Here is a 15,352-nt window from a genome sequence, read left to right as displayed (position 1 = left end):
ATAATAAAGGGAATACTTATTCGTCGGACTATATCCTAAAATATAGGTATAGGATTACTAACGAAGTTAACTACGAACTTATTCTATCTAGGTAAAGGAGTATATATATATAGTACTTAAAGTGCTGCTTTAGTGTATTGGTGCATTAGAAATAATATAGTAATATAGTAATACATCTTCCGGTTACGTAATGTAGCCTCGTTCTCCATCGGCTAACCTTCCTTAAACTATCCCTTAGAACGTGGGGCGCCTATCCCGGCGACCTTATTTATAACCTAGCTCGTAATATATATTTAGCGATAGATAGTTTTATCGCTAGAAAAGATAGAAACTTCGGTACTCCTCGAGTAATTAAATCCTTAATCTACTCGTATATTTCGTTTAACTCTACTATCGTAAACTAGTTAATATTAACTACGTTACTCGTTAGTTAGTCTTTAGTAGAGAATTCTTCTACTCGTACGAAAACTACTTAAATTATTTCTTTTATATCGAAGAACTTCGGCTTTAGTAGTCTTATTATATAATACTATAGTCGATTATTCTCTTCTTCTTTCGATATATTTTATTCTCTTCGCGATAGCGCGTCGGCCTATATATTATTCTTTTCTTTAAGGTAAAAGATCGTAAAGTTATATTATAAGAAGATAAGAAACTACTATATTTATCTTTTCGTAAGCTTTTATATAATTATAAAGTATTCTAGATTCTTATAATCTAATCGTATCTCGAACTTACTTCCGCTCTTTAACTTAGTATTCTATTCTTTAAGATAATATATAATAGTTAGTATTTTTTTATTATATATTTTATAATTATATTCCGCGGATAAGTTCTTTTTTAAAAAGAATATATAGAGTCGTATAGAATCGTCTTCTTCTACCTAGAATAAAGTACTACCTATATACTATTTAGAAGTATTAACTTCTAGGAATATTTCTTTTATATAGTTAAATAGAGCGAGGATTAAAGCTATTATAAATATTTTCTTTAGTTATATAAACGCTATATCGACTTCTAGATTCTAATAGAAAGTCGAATTCTTTCGTATAAGTTTTATAATTAATAGAATTATCTTTAAGAAATTCTTAATAAACTTCTAGTAGAAGTTTACGAAATTAATAAAATTCTATACGCCCTTAATAAACTTAAATACTTACTGTTCTTAAATTATAGTAACCTTTACTAGATCTATTTATATATCTTATTCCGCGTTAATTATAAATCTTAAGTACTTTATCGACTTAACTTTAAACTCGTATTTATCGATATCGACTTAAAGTTCTACTTCGCGGAGTTAACTTAGAACTTTTCGTATATAGTTTTAATACTTTCGTTATATTTCCGAAGAGTAGATTAAAATATTATCTATATACGTTAAGTAGAAAATATTAAGGTAATCTTATAAGGCCTAGTTAATATATTTCTAGAACGTACTAGGCGCGTTAGTAAGTCTAAAAGAAGTAACTAGCTATTCGAAAAGGCTATATTTTATATAAAATACTATTATTTACTTATCTTCTTCTATAATTCGAATTTTATAAAAGGTCGCGATAATATCGAGCTTCGTATACTACTTTACTTATTCGATATTTCGTAGAGTCTTATAGATTAGAAGTAGTAAGTATTAATTCTTCTTTATTAATTTATTTAGTTCTCGATAATTAATATAGAATTATAATCTTTCTTCTAGCTTTCGTACGAAGAAAACTAAAGCTACCGCTAACGAGTTACTTACTTTAATAAATTCCTTATTAAGAAGTTTAGTAAGTATATATCGTAATACTAAGAGTTCGTCTCGAGATATATTATATAGCGAGCTCTACGAAACTTAAGGTTTTTTTCCGTCTTTTAGTTCGAGGTTAATTATATAATTAATCTTCTTTCCTTATAAAGGAAATAACTTCTCTACTTCTATACGACTAAAGATATTTAAGAAATAGTAGTACTATTAAGGAAGCTTCGTACGCGAATTAGTAGGCGTCTTTACTCTAAGTACTTTTTTAATATTCGCTATCGTCGCCGAGAATACTTAAATCTTCGTACGCTTTTTACTTTTTTAAGCTAGTAGACCGAATACTACGACGAAGACTTAGCTATAGTCTAGGGGCGTACGAAGTTTCTATAGCGTATTATAGACCTCTAGATCGAAATATTCTATTAAGAGAGAGTTATTCGCGGTACTAAGACGTATACTATTCTTCTTTATTTAGAATAACTTATTAGGAATATCCTAAGAGGCTTCCTAGTAAGTATATAACTAATAGGTCCGAGAATACTTCGTACTTCGTACGAGATTCTAGTCTTTTTAAGTAATCCTTAAGAACTTACGAACCTATTACTTAATATAACTTAAGAATAATTTCGTACGCTAAGTTCGAAATAATATAGAAGAACGCTATTTCCTTATAGCTATTAATATCGACTTTAACCTTCGCTACTTTAAAGATTTTAGATTATATAGAAGAGTCGAATTCGAAGATTAAATAAGAAGTAATAGGAATACGCTCGAAAGAATAGCGAAAAGTAAAGCGAAAATTAATTAAGCTATACGATAAATAACTAGAATTAATTAAAGCTAATATATAATATTACTTATTTAAAAGTAATAAAACTATAAAGAATTAATTATCTATCGAGGATTAAAAAGCCTTCTATTTCTTCTTCGTCTTCTTCGTACGCTTCTATCGACGACTTCTAGTAGAAGCTATTCTTTTAATAATTCCTCGTTCTTATTTATAGTCTCTACTACTACTATCTTCCTCTTCGCCTTAGGTCGTACGACGAAAAGAAGAAGATATTTAACGATAAAGTAATTTCGTTAGTTATAGCGAAGATATACTCTAAGCTTCTTTCTCTAATTAAGTATCGTTTACGATATCTATAAAGCTTTCTATAGTTCTACCGAGAATACTATAGCTTATACGATCGACGTTTAATCTATTTTATCTTTTATATAGCTAGTAGTATTAAATAAGTTACTTCTAGACGTCTTTTCTCTAGCTTTCTTCTATCGAAGAGCCTCTAGATTTATACTAACTATATAGAAGAGAGTATAGTATTCTCTATAGGTTAATAGAATTAGCGTTATAATAAGGGCGCTCTTTAGGTCGTACGAAAAATAGTTTAATATAAATATCTTCTTTACCGAGTTAGCCTAGTTTAATTCGTTAGTCTTAAGTAGCGTATAATTAAACTCGACGAGAAATACGCTAAAGGACTTTCCGTTCTACTTTAGTTAAGAAAGCTTTCGTAATATTCTCTCTATAATATTAATATCCTCGTACGCCGCCTTTAATTAACTAATAAGTTCTTTCGTATTTATTTCGAGGATTAATTATATAAAATTAACTTATAGATTAACCTAGGTAAGGGCGTAGTCCCTTAGTCTACTATAGAAATACTAAAATCGTACGGCTTCGGTTTCTTCTTATTTATTAACCGCTAACTTACCTTAAGCTTAAATAAGCTATATATTACGGGATAGGACTACGATAGACCCTAGAAGTACCTATCCTATACTAAGACTAGTCTTAAAATACTAAGGAGCCTAGTATATAAGACCTTAGGGGCTATACGAATCGTATACGAGGTTTTTAGACTCCTTAAGTTCTTATAGTCGATATTTTAAGGACTATATAGTAATTAATCGATTATCTTAGTATTCTCGTTAAGTTACTTATACTCTTATAATTCTATAAGAACTTTCCTTAACTACTATATTAAGGAAAAGACTTAGGGATATAAGCGGCGTAGCTAAAACGCGTACTTAAAGAAGGTTATTAGCTTAGATAGAGTAAATAGAAAATCTATCGCCCTAAGTAGGAGAACTATCGAGCTCTACCTAGCGCGTAGTAGAGGAAGCGCGGGAGACGCGCGGGTCTCGAGCGGACTTAAGTAACCTACTATTATCGCTTAGTAGAGCTAAGGAAGATACTTCTTAAGGAAGCTCTAGAGCGTTAAGTATCGTACCTATATCGATAATATAAGATCGCTACGCGTAACTATAACGTAGGCTACTAGAAAAGAAATAGCTAGATAAAATATAACGAATAGAGGCGGAGCTTCGGAGTAAGTAAGTTAATAATTCGATAGATATTCTAGGTACGACGCTACTTCTTTATAAGTAGCTAGTAAGTCTATAAGAAGATAGTCTAGTAAAGTATATTAAGATAGAAGAACCTAAGATATACGTAGGTACTTCGCTAGCTAACCTATAGAAGTTTAATATCTATTAATAGATTCGTTTTTCTATACTATCGAGTTCGACGATACTATTAGACGTAAATCGTATTAACTTAGCGACTACGTCCCTAACTAATACTACTACTTTAGTATAGGCGCGCCGAGAAGAAGTCGTCTTAATATAGGAAGACTTTATCTACTTCCTACGAAACTTAGTATAAGACCTAGCGAATCGCCTAATATTCGTACTAAGTCGTCTATAGCGAAAACGCTAGAGCGAAAGCTAGATAGTTCGAGAGCTATAAGAAGAGCTTATACGTATTCGAACGAATATCCTATCGATATCTAAACGCGAGATATATACTTAGAAACTACTACTCGTATTAAAGCCTAAGATTCGACTAGAGATAATAAGATAATTACTCGATATTAAATCTAAAGAATAGGTTCTACGCGCGGTATAGCGCTAGGAAAAGCTCTAAAGAACTTCTAGTAGAAGGCCTAAACTACGAGAAGTTTCGAAGTATTCTTTTAGTAAGTCGAGCGCGAGAACTCCTTAAAGGAAGCGCTCGAAGTTCTATTCGTACGACGATAAGTCGAAGGAAAAAAATAGAAGATATAGATCTACTTTCGGTAATAGACTATATTAGAACTATAATTAATCTAAATATATAAGAGTAGAGTACTCGTAGAGTACTAGTAAGGTAGCTAGCGATATAGCTAGAAATAAGAGTTAGAAGAAGAGTAAATTTTTCTAGATAAAAAAATTAATACCTAGTACGCTACGCGCTACTAGCGTATTAAGACTACTAGAAAGTAGTACGATATCGTCGCGAATACTAATAGTAACTATAGATATAAAGTTTAGTAGTAAGAAGCGTACGCTTCGCGTACTAATCGACTCCGAAGCGAAGCTAAACTTTATATTATAGAAAGTAATTATAGAGGAAGGCCTCGCTACGAGGATATCGAAGAAGCGTACTTACGCTATCGACGACTACCTAATTTAAATCTACGAGAATTACTATATAGTTCTATATACGACTAATATATTAGAAACGTATATTTCTAGTATCTATAGATTTCTAGCTACTAATCTTAGTAACTTTAATATAATTCTTAAATATACTTAGCTTTACGTAGTAGATCTAGAAGTTCGCTAGCGCGAAAATATATAGTATTACCGTATAGTACGAGAAGCGTATATAGCTCTTATTTCCTTTCGAAAGGTAATAAAGCTAGCTAAAATCTATCGAGTTTATACTATCTACTTAAAGGACTTAAAGTCTAATAGTAACTCTATTAAGGAGGAATCGTAGAATAATAACGAAAGTATAGCGGTCTCTTTACCGAAAGAATATCGAAATTTTAGTAATATATTCTTAGAAGAAGATATAGGTAAGCTATCGCTAGATACTAGAGTAATTTACTCGATTCCTTTAGAAGAAGGTTCGATAACGAGTTATAGGCTAATCTATTTCCTTAGTACGAAGGAGCTTTAAGTACTCCGCGAGTATCTTAATAAGTACCTAGCGCGAAGATAGATTAGAAAGAGCGAGTCGCCTACGAAAGCTTCTATTCTATTTATACTAAAGAAGAACGATAGCTTACGACTCTATATTAACTATCGTACCTTAAATAGAATAATTATAAAGAATCGTTATTCCTTACCCTTAATTAGTAAGATACTAGATCGATTAGCCGGCGCTACTATATATACTAAATTAAACTTACGTAATATATACTATAAGATACGAATATATAAGAAGGACGTCTAGAAGACTACGTTTCGTACGCGATATAGCTACTTCGAATATCTAGTTATATCGTTTAGTCTTACTAATACTTCGATAACTTTCTAAGTCTATATTAATAAAGCGTTAGAAGAGCTCCTTAATATTATATACGTAGTATATCTCGATAATATTCTTATTTTTAGTTAAGACTTAATAGAATATACTAAGTATATACGCTTAGTACTCGAAAGGCTTCGAAAGTATAAACTATATATTAAGCTTTCGAAGTATAAGTTCTCGACTTAAAGAGTCGAGTTCTTAAGATTTATTATAAGAATCGAGAGTATCTTAATAGATCTTCGAAGGATTATCGCGGTTTAAGACTAACTTCGATCGATATCTTTCCGAAAAATCTAAGTCTTCTTAAGTTTTACGAACTTCTATCGAGATTTTATTATAGAGTACTTATAAGTAACTACCTTTATTACTAATCTTCTAAAAGAAATATAGAAAGAGAAAAAGATAGACTCGTTTAAATAAATAGACGAGGCTAAAGCGGCTTAAAAGATACTAAAAGTACGCTTTTATAGTACGCTACTACTAGTCTACTATAATTCTATATAATAGTATAAAATAAAATTTAACGCCTTAAAGAAGACTTATAGTTCGATTTTCTCGTAAGTATATAAGTCGCGTACTACTCGAGAATAAACGATATAGAAATCTATAGTTTTCTTTTTAAGAAAGTAGAACGTCGTAGAGCGTAACTATAGAATATCGAATTAGGAAATACTAGCTATTATAGAATTCTTTAAGAAGTAGCGCTACTACTTAGAGGAAGCTACGACTAGTATACTAGTTCTAACTAATTATAATATATTAAAGTATTTTATATCGATAAAGGTACTAAATTATAGATAAGTACGCTAGGCGAAGGTACTTAGTACCTTTAACTTCGTAATATAGTATTAAAAAAAGAAGAAGAATCTCGCTAACGACTTATCTCGTTAACTAAACTATATAACTTCTTAGGAGTACTCTAAGAACTTATTTTATAACTTCTTCGGTCTCGCCTAAGTAGCGAGGAAGGTTCGCTATTAAATAGTAACTTAAGCGCTATAAGTATTTCTATTTATACTATAACGCGAAGGTTAGCTCGATAAACTAAAGACTCGATTAAGAATAGTTTCTATATTCTAGTAAAGTAGGATACGCGTAAGGACGAAGCGTATAGATTCCTTAATATTCTTAATAAAGGTATAAAGTTAAAGTCTAGTAATAATATATTCTTAGTACGAAGTAGACGCTCCTCGTAGTCTATAGTAGAGCTTAATATATACTTTAGCGTAGACGAGAACGTAATTACCTCGGTCTAGAAGGACTAAATCCTAGGTAACTTAGTTAAGGAATTATTAGCGCTATAAAGTATCGACGCGTAGTATAAAAGGCGTAAGTAGAGTAAGCTATTCGAAGAAAGAATTTCCTAGGAAGCTTAGAAAGGAGTATAGCGCGAGGACTCCGCGAATCTCGTATAAAGGTAAAGCGCGATATATATACCTTATAATCTTAGTATAAGATTAGAGATCCTAAGAGCGAATTATAATAACTTCTAGTAGAAAGGCTATTTCGATCGAAAAAGAACTTTTACTATTATTAAGCGCTTTTATTAGTAGCCTAAACTAGCGAAGAACGTACGAATCTACGTCTCTTTATATAATATATATTAGCGTATAAAAGTATCGAGATATAAGCTATACGAACTACTAGCGGTACTACTATAGTCGAAAAAATCGTAGTAGAATATATCTATAGACTTTATAACGGAGCTCTCGCCCTTAGCTCGTAGAGGAATAGCGTACGACGCGCTACTTATAGTAGTATATCGACTATCTAAAATAGTTTATTATATTTCGTGCCGCGTAGAAATTATAGTTAAAGAGCTAGGAGATATCTTAGTAGAAGAAATATTTATTCGATTCGATATACTTCGGAGTATCGTAAGTAATAGGAATACGATATTTACTTTAGTATACTAGGAAACTCTATACTATTATTTAGCGATTAAGCGATAGTTTTCGACCGCGTTCTACTCTTAGATCGATAAATAGACTAAGAGAATAAATTAGACTCTAGAATATTATCTACGTTACTATATTAATTACTATTAAGACGACTAAGTTATACTACTATCTAGCGCGAAGTACGCTTATAATTAGACGATTAATACTACGACTAAGAAAATACTATTCTCTTAAGTCTTAACGTTTAAACTTATAATAAATATTAATATCGTACGAAAATCGTAGGAAAATAATAATAACCTTATATAAGCGAAAGCTAGAGCGCTTAAAAAAGCTCGATAAGAAACTATAGTATAGTAGAAACGAGTATAGTATAATATAGTAAAGTACTATAATAAGCGTCGAGGACTATAAATATATACTCTAAGAAACTAAATTATACTATTCTTTAAGTTTATTTATACGCGAAGAATAAGTAAGAAACTAGGTAACTAGTTCTTATAGCCTTTTAAAGTACTTAAGGTAGTAGGTTAGAATACCTATATACTAAAGCTACTAACGAAGTATAGAAGGCTATATAATACGTTCTATATATCGTTACTAGAATCGTATCGTATACGATCCGAGGATAAAAAGCCTAGACCTATCGATATAGACGAAGATAAATAGTAGAAAGTCGAAAAGATTCTCGACTACTAGAATACTAAGATAGAATATCGATATCTAGTTAAGTAGAAGGGTTTCTCTAAGGCGAAAGATATCTAGGAATCTACGAAATATCTATTAAACGCGAGCGAGCTACTCGCTAAGTTTAGGAAGATATATAATTTTTAAGGATCCGAGTAAATAAGATTACGAGTAAAAATTAGAAAGTAGAAATAAAATAAAGATATTTTTATAAAGTCTAGTTAATATATAGTATATATAAAGTATACGAGATAACTACTACTTAATAGCTATAGAGCTAAAGAATAATAAGAAGTTAAAATTTAACTTTAAAAACCTATAAAAATAGAATATAAAATAAAAAAGTATACTATTAGTATAGTAGAATAGTACCTAAAGCTAGAAACCTACTTAAAGCTAGAACTAGAGCTAGAGTAATAATTAGAATCCTTAGTAGAACTATTAGTTCTAGGGCGCTTTAAAGATATAGTAGGAGATTTAGCTATAAATCGCTTACGAATTACTTACTTTATAAGTTTATTTAATAATCTCCGTCGTGGTGAAAGGGGTGCGGTTTATCGAAGTCGGGTTTGGCGCCGCTTAAACGGCGCCCGATAGGGTTTAGTGTAGCCCGTTGGGGTAAAGCGCGGCCTATTCGAGTTTAGTACTAACTAGCCGGGGCTCTCGCCGCTTTTCCTCCGACCCTCTCAAACTACCCGTCTATAAAAAGCCCTCGTCCCTCGCCGTTTTTCTAGTCCTTCAGTACTCCCACGTCCTCGACACCTCCTTCATGACTCCCTACGGGGCTTCTCGGCCGTCGACGAGTTCGACTACCGTCTCGCGCGGCGTACCTCCTTTAGGAGGTAGCCCTATCCGCCGCCTAATTTTATATAGGTAGAAGCCGCCCTCGAGGGGCCTTCCCTATCTATATCGCCTTCGAACCGCTTAACTTACCTAGTACCTTTCTTTAGGTTTACCGGCACTCCGTCCATCGGTTAGATAGTGGACCTACGGTAGGTAGGCACCCTTCCTACGTCCCTCTATGGCCGCTAAGTTCCGGCCTCCGTTAGGAGGCCATTAAGACCTTTCGACTACGTTAACGCGCCTAGATCGTCCTCCGGTAGTATCCTGCGTCCCAACTTTAAATTAAAAGATGCTCTAGCGCTGCAGCACCCACGCTGTAGGCTAAACTGCCGACGAGTACCCCTCGCGGCGACTTAGCGACGATCCTGTAAGGTTAACGGAGCCTACCCCTCCCGCAGTCGTGTACGAATGCGCATTAGGCTGGCGGTAGGGGACGTATAGAATTTGTGTTGCATTATTAATTTCTATTACGCTAAGTAGCTAAATATGGGCTTTAGTAGTGTAATGCGAGCGTCTCGAGTATGGCGGTCGTATAGATGTAGTCAGTACACTATAATAGGGGAGGCCACTTAGTGTACAATAAGGGATATAGGCTCGGTACTGTGGCCCTTAGGCCCCGAAGGTAAGTATCCCTTTATCTTTCCAGTGTCTTATTTGCTAAGTTTAGGATGGGAGGGAGGTAGAGTTTAGCGTCACTACCTCCCTTCGACTACTTAATCTAGTTCCATCTCCGTCCGCATAGAGAGATAGGAAGATCCTATTAATGAATCGATCTACAACTAGATTCTATATTGTCGGCCGTAAATTCTAACGCTATTGCCTTAGGAACGTAACTAGGGTAGTACTGGCTATTTCTCCTGTACGAGTAGTGGGAGCGGCGGCCTAAATAGAGTCGGTAATAGGGAGTTTAGGCCCGTCGAGGAGATTGTTCGCGCTGTGATGTCGAACGTAGAGCTAGTAGCGAAAATAGCGCGCCGCTTTAGATGGAGCGAGGATATCGAGCTGATTCGTAAGCGTTTCTCCTTTCGCTACCTCCCGTTAGTCCTATAACTATTGTTTTCAGCTCGACCGGCATCCCTAGACTGAGACTCGACTCGAGGGCGGAAATTATCCGCGTCTCCGTTAGATCGATTATAGGAAATCGAGGAGAGGGGCGAGGAGACGTAGTGTCCTTAGGGGTAGAGTGTAGCCTTTTACTATTCTAAAAGCGACGAGTATTATCGGTTTAAAGGGGTTAAATAAATTACCTAAATGGACGATACCTCGCCTATTATTATAATTCGTATATCGCTCTCTAAGGGTATATAGGACTAATCGATCCTAAACCCTCTATTACTTTTCCTTACGGTAAAAGTTTTCGACCCCTACTAAGTTCCCTCTCCTCCTCCTAAAATAGATAATATTATCTTCGAAGACCCTTCGAAATAGTATTTACGTCGGAAACGACCTTCGCGGGTCCGGCTAATTAAAGTTATACCGAATTAAAATAATCCTACCTATAGTAAGCAGTAAAGATACGTTTTAAGTCTAAGACTCGGCGCTTCTAATCTCGATCTTAGTAGCTCTAGGAGGTCTACCGGTGAGTCCGGTATATATATTTTATTGTCGCCTTAAGCTAGCTTTTGTAGGACTCTAACCGGAAAATAGAAAACTCTATTAGTTATATCGATGGCGATAAAGGCGGCCGGGTCTACGGTACTCCTACTAGGTCGGATTTCGACCCTGCTAGTATTACGGCACCTTCGCTCTTTTCGATGTCGGAAGATAATCGCTTCTCTATTAACGAGGGTAGTCTTAGTTAGTAGGATAGCCTATTTTTATCCCCCGAGCCCGAAGGGTCTACGATGGATAGTGATATAAGTATTTTTTCCACCGTTAATAAGCGTAGCGAGGCCGTAACTTTAGGCCACTAGGATAGTTATAATCGGATGAGTTAAGGAAAAAATTAAGGTAAGGATACTAGACTATTCCCCGACTTATCTAGCTACTTAGTAAGCTAATGTATAATAGACGTAGCTATCGACTTAGAGGACGATATATTAAGTGGCGACGCTACGAATTAGGTTATACTCTAAAATAAAATGCTCGAGTCCGAGGTTGGCGGGTCTACCTTAAGAATTCGGCCATCGCTAACTAATTAAGTAGAAAACGACGGTGTAAAGCTATGTATAGGGAGCGATAATAGCGAGAGAGGCGATAACGTACACTATGCTACGACGGTAAGTAACGATCGCCAACGCAATAGCTACATCTAAGTAGGAGGGCGTAGTAGTAGTATGTCTTTCTCTAACTATAGCCACAGGACTAATACCGTAAGAGCGGTTAGCCTAATTTAATAATCTATATTAAGTAGTTATAGTAGAAATACGTAGTAAACTACTATTCCCGCCTTTCCGTTGTCTAGAAAAAGGCGTAGTGTCGCGTTGCCCGAGTTACCGTCTAGGGGGTTAGATATTAGCGACGATTAGGCCTCTTATCGAAAGAAGGTCTCGCTATTACGATTATCTTAAAATTGTCGTACTACCTAGATGGGACGAGCTCTAACTACTATGAGATCTCGACTAGAATTCCTACTACTAGGACTTATATTACGGCCTAGGTCCTATAAGATTCCCTCGAGTCTAGACGAGGAGAAGCACGATGTCGAGGAGGAAATTATCTAGGAATATAGGCGTCTTCTCGGCTATAGAATCGTAAACGGAAAACCCTTAGTTCTAGTGCCCTAGATTCCGACGTAGGAACCGTCTAACGAATACCTAGAAGAAGAAGTAGACCGAGTGAAACGGGGCTACTAGGCTTAGATATAGGGTAGAAGAAGGGGAAGGCCGCGTTCTAAGTAGTACGTTTAATTCTAGTCGCTAGTAAATTAGAATAAGTTTACTTTTTAGTCTTACCTAAACTATGTTTCTTAGGCGTATTTAGAATTATTATAGGCTTTAATTTTTAGGTTGAACTAGACTACCTTATTTACCCTTCCGGAGTTTACCATCCTCTATAGGCGAGGCTTAAAACTTGAAGTGGAGATGAGGATAGTATTATAGAGTTACAATCTTTATGCTTAGTATAGCTATAGTTAAGAATAGATGTATTTGCTATTAATAATGAGCTATCTACTCCTATCTAACTTTATATAGTATACTTTCTCTTACTGTCGCTATCCCTATAAAAATCTATACTATCGAAAGTCTAAGCGTAATCGAGGCCGAGAATCCGTTCTCGAACTTCGAGGTTTACCCGTGCCATCTTCTCCGATAGTCGTTACTAATTACCTACTAAATGAATACGCTCTTAATAAGCTCTATATAAATAAGGTAGGGAAACGAGTTCTATAGGTAAATATTGTCTCGAGGCAACTTGCGATTTGGCCACTTTTATAAGGAAAGAAGTTACGTAAAGAAATGGGCTAAGAATTATTCGCTAAGCGCTAGAGCTTTTAGAATTTAAAAGAGCCATCTTAACTTTTCTAATCTAGGAAATGCCGATAATTATTTATAAAATAGCTCCTATTCCTACGTATAGTGACTAAGACTAACAGCTTAACCTTCGATCGTTTGAGTATTTAGTTTAGTTTAACGAACTAGAATGCGCTCCGTCTCCCCGCTATAAGTATTTTTCTAACCGCCCCTTCCTTGCTAATCCGAGATAATCGAAGACGATCTTAAATACTAGAAGCCATTCGAGAATCTAAGAAATAGAGAGCGGAGTCGAAGTGGACGGACGGTAAAGTCCTCGTTCGTCGTCATAATTCTAGTCTAGCTTCCTTCTATTAGGCACATCGGGTGTTTTAGTAATCTTTAGGTATATATTTTGTCCTACGCACTATGAAAGTAGTTCACAATAACTTATACGGATGTATATATCGTAGTTTTATACGTATTCTCGCCTAGAAGAGGGGCTATAGTATTAGAGGAGCGTCGAGATCGGACTGTCTCCGCTTCTAATAATGCGGCTATGGACCGCCTTAACGAGGTCCGTTTGGGAACTAGAGCATTGTTAGTTACGAGATTTATTTCCCGTCGAATATTTGTAAATTCTCCTTAGAGAGCTGGTCTTTCGGGGGGCGGAGTCTTCGGGACTATTTTACAGGACGTACGCCTCCTAGTTTATTAGCTTCTACTTCGGCTTTAGAGCCTTTTTGAAAGTTCTTCTTAGAGGGCTCGAGGTTAGGAGGAGTACTTCTTCGGGGCTGTTTTGCGAGGCGCTTATCTTAGGGCTAGTCTACTTCGTCTTTAACTTCTATTTGAGGGTTATACGAGTACTTCCGTTTAATCCTAGCCGGCTAAGAGCGGCTCTCTTAGAGTGGAGGGGAGGTAGCGGCCGAACCTACGGGATTCTATGTAGCTAGAGGTCGGGGCCGTGTTATAGGTTCCTCGGGAGAATCTAGAGTGATGCTGAGATAATGGAGAGGGATGGGGGATGAAGCTGTGTAAGTAGGACGTATATTTCGTCGCGAGTGTATTCTCGGAGACGTTAGGCGGGGGCTCTATCTGCCTCGATAGCTATCTATAGTATGGACTTCGTAGCGTCGACCCGAGAAAATAGTCCTTAATATTCCTAGCGCGCTCTATCGAATTAAACGTTACATTATAATGGAAATGCGAATTAAATACTTAAAAGGGGTGAGGCTAGAATGTCGTGTCTGCGAACTATATCTCCTCTATCGTGCCGTAATATTAAAGTAATTCTACTACTTTAGCTTTCTTACGTTTTAGATATTCGTTATCTATTCCATCCTATATACGCTCTCGATCCTCCTAAGAGATATCCGCCCGCGAAGCCTATAAAGTAGTCCTAAAATGCCTATTTTATAGCCTTAGATTTACTTCTACTCTAGCCTCTACTAATGCCTCTATATACTTAACCCTTCTCCAATAGGCGGTAGCAGCTAGGGTACTACCGTATCTTCCGACCCGAACCTATTAATTAGTATCTACGCCGGCTACGAGAAGGTACTTTATAGCTTCGCTTTCTCCGCTTTCCGCTACTACTACGAGAGCGCTACCGTACTACCCGCTCTAAAGTAGTATATTTATATCCGCCCCTTTCTAGACTAGGAGCCCGATAATCTCGGTCTATCCCTAAGATGCTACTACTACGAGGGCGCTACCGTACTTCCCGCTCTAAAGTAGTATATTTATATCCGCCCCTTACTAGACTAGGAACTCGATAGCCTCGGTCCGTCCCTAAGATACTACTACTGCGAGGGCGCTGCCGTAATCTCCGCTCTAAAGTAGTATATTTATATCCGCCCTTTTCTAGACTAGGAACTCGATAGTCTCGGTATCTCCTCTAATTACTACTATTACTACTACTGCGAGGGCGCTACCGTAATCTCTACTCTAAAGTAGTATATCTACATCCGCCCCTTTCTAGACTAGGAGCTCGATAATCTCGGAGTCCCTCCTTCCTACTACTACTACTACTACGAGGGCACTACCGTACTTCCCGCCCTAAAGTAGTATATTTATATCCGCTCCTTACTAGACTAGAAACTCGATAATCTCGGGCCGTTCCTTATATACTAATTCCCCTACTACTACTACTACTATAAGGGCGCTACCGTACTCCCTACTCTAAAGTAGTATATTTATATCCGCCCCTTTCTAGACTAGGAACTTAAAAGTCTCGGGCCATCCCTTATATACTACTACTACGAGGGCGCTACCGTACTTCCCGCTCTAAAGTAGTATATTTATATCCGCCCCTTTCTAGACTAGGAGCCTAATAATCTTAGTCCGTCCCTAAGATACTACTACTTTAAGGACGCTACCGTACTCCCCGCTCTAAAGTAGTATATTTATATCCGCCCCTTTCTAGACTAGGAGCTCGATAATCTCGGTCTATCCCTAAGATGCTGCTACTACGAGGGCGCTACCGTAC

This window comes from Exophiala aquamarina (genome assembly GCF_000709125.1).
Source record: "Exophiala aquamarina CBS 119918 chromosome Unknown aczIA-supercont1.10, whole genome shotgun sequence".
NCBI lineage: Eukaryota > Fungi > Ascomycota > Eurotiomycetes > Chaetothyriales > Herpotrichiellaceae > Exophiala > Exophiala aquamarina.
The sequence above is the reverse complement of the archived record's forward strand: the minus strand, read 5'-3'. Positions refer to the sequence as shown.